This window comes from Pezoporus flaviventris, unplaced genomic scaffold (assembly GCF_033815535.1).
Source record: "Pezoporus flaviventris isolate CSIRO_AGI_PZ_B2104156 unplaced genomic scaffold, CSIRO_AGI_Pfla_v1 ptg000002l, whole genome shotgun sequence".
Classification (NCBI taxonomy): Eukaryota; Metazoa; Chordata; class Aves; order Psittaciformes; family Psittacidae; genus Pezoporus; species Pezoporus flaviventris.
The window spans coordinates 24,113,462-24,116,020 of record NW_026892550.1 but is presented as its reverse complement, the minus strand read 5'-3'; the positions used below and the strand labels follow the sequence as shown (position 1 = coordinate 24,116,020).

Sequence of the window (2,559 nt, the reverse complement as noted above, 5' to 3'; positions counted from 1 at the left end):
TCACTTCCAGGAACTCTTCTCTTGGCCATGCTTTCTCCCCTGTGTCCTCACTGTATTTTGATGTTTTGCTTCATAAGGAAGAAAGCTCTCAGGGTAATTTCTTAGTGATGAGCCCTGGGCATTTCAGATGAGCAATCTGAGGGTGTTTGTCATCACATTCAGTTCAGGCTGAAAATGAGATAAGTTTCTTGAAATATGCATTTTAAAACGTAAAAGTCAGAAAAAAACCCAAAAGAAACACCCAAACACACAATCCACTCCCCCCCCCCCAAAAACCCCAAAATTAAAGAAAGCAAACAAAAAACCCCTAAACCTCCAAAAAAACCAAACCAAAAAAAATGAAACAAAACAAAACAAAAACAAAAAAAAAACAACCCACAAAAAACACACCCTGAAACAAAAGCCAAAACAAATGCAGTTCTTCATCAGTCTTGGCACTGCAAGGATTTCCTACTTGCTCCAAATTACCCAGTGTGGGGACACAGCAGCTAGCATAGCTGCTCTCAATACCACGTGCTCTGGGATCTTCGCCTTTTATAGGCCCTCTTTGTTCCTTTATTAAGGATGGATTCTGCTAAAGTTCCCTCTTTCATTGCCTCAGCCTCACAGGTAAGATGGGCTCTGGGGGAGTACCCCATTCTTCCTCATAAGACTTTTTAGTCATTTGTTATTTTGTTTGGTGGTTTTGGTTTGGTTGGTTGGTTGGGGTTTTTTTAAGCAGCTCTTTCTATAGGACCTTTTTTTGAACTTTATTAAAGCTATAGTCTCCCTAGAATGAGTTCCTCTCTTTGCTCTCGGCAGACTTTACTTCTTGGTTTTCTTCAATATATCTGTGAAGTTACTTGCTCACAAGGGTGGCTACTTGGACATTTGTAGTAAGCAGGAGGGTTTCTCATTCCTTACCACTAAGGGTTAGATTTCTTCTCTTCTTCCCCCCAGATTTGCCTCTAGTTAATTAGAATTGAAGCTATCTCACACAGATACTGTGTTCCTTAACTAGTTTTTTCTGTCTCTTTCTGAAATTATTTTAAGGCTATAATAGAATTTCATCTTCCTAGATAAGGAGGAGGATTCACTGCTCATGCGCAACAGAGGGTTTATGGCTTCCAGATTACCATTAGCTTCTTTCTCAGATACCATATATGACTAAGTAATAAAAATAAAAAATCTGATATTCTGAGTCTTTGAGTCCTTTTTTTTTTTTTTTCCCCCATCTGTCTGGGAAAGGTCTTGTCACTGTAATGTGTAGCATTGTAAATTGTGAGCTAATATGGGCAAATCATGACTGGCTTCTTCCTGTGAGAAGGTTTGCGGCATAAAATAATAGAAATGCAAACTAGAGGAAGTAGCCATAGAACTACAGACTAGATTCAAACTGCATGTAGCCCATAGTCTCACAGGAACCATAATAATCTTTTCTTTTGAAGAAGAAAAGTGTAATGAGTGGCCATGTTTCAAATCATAATTGGATTTCAAAAGTCACTTCTTGCCTTCACGGTATGGTTGGTCTTTTTTCTGTCCTTCTTGCAGGAATGGATTATCAGCTGGAATGGCAGAGTACAAAAAGCAGTGTCTGAGCATATCTGATAAAGAATGTTGCTCAAGAAAAACTGTAAACCATCACTCCTGCGCAGGAACAGTAAAACATCATTTTAATTAACATGAGCGTGCAAGCTGAAGTCCATAGGCTTATGCCACTGACACTCATCACAGGATAATTTAGTTTTTAGTATTCAGGATGCTCAGCTGTATCAAAATCAGATTTTTCCTTTTTACCTGTCCTAGAACACTTATGTTTACAAAAATATTATTAATTGTCACTGAATAAAAATGACTATACCTACATTAGGTCTCTACTAAGCTTGCCTTAAAATTCTAGTTATTTTAGATGTAAGAATTAGAAGAAAAAAGTTGTCTTTGAAGGTTCTGTACTTACCACCATTCAATCAGAAAAATCACGACAATACAAAATGATTCTCATTATAACATTTTATACATCCCATTAAAAAAGAATATGTAAGTTGTCTGAAGGAGGAATGATTTTGTTGTTGTTTTTATAATGGCATGTTGGTCCATTACTCCTACCCTATGATAGTAATAAAAATAATTGTCTATAATTGGGGAGCCCAATAAAATGTTTTTAAATTGGAGAAAAGGAAATTATTGTGTGAAGGCAATAACCTTTGTAAGGTAGATGAAGACTTGTTTATATGAGTCCATTGGGGGGAAAAAAGAGTATTTTGAATATATGTGATATAGGAATTTTAAATTACTAGCTAAATTCTTTTTTCTCCCCTTTCTGATTGTATTCTCTTTTGCCCTTTTTCACATTCTCTCTATTTTGTTTTCTTTCCTGTATTGCTCAAATGAACTACTGATACTTAAAAGCCCAGGGGGAAATATGAGATGTTTGCAGTTCATGCCAACTCTTGTCTCATCCTCAAAACATAAGCAAACAAAGATTCTTCTCTCTTATTTGTGAAAATAATTTACCTTTTTTTTTTTACTTTGTGAAATCTACCTAAATTTCCATTGGTCATCACGTTGAAAATCATGGAG

The 2,559-nt window shown here is 36.1% G+C and overlaps 1 long non-coding RNA gene across 1 annotated transcript; it reads left to right on the top strand.

Annotated features, from left to right (window-relative positions):
* The first annotated feature begins 569 nt into the window (after positions 1-569).
* LOC133275201 (uncharacterized) lies at positions 570-1,843 on the top strand. Its single transcript, XR_009745436.1, has 2 exons — positions 570-609; positions 1,531-1,843. It is a non-coding gene; the product is annotated as an uncharacterized LOC133275201 (long non-coding RNA).
* The last annotated feature ends 716 nt before the right edge of the window (positions 1,844-2,559 follow it).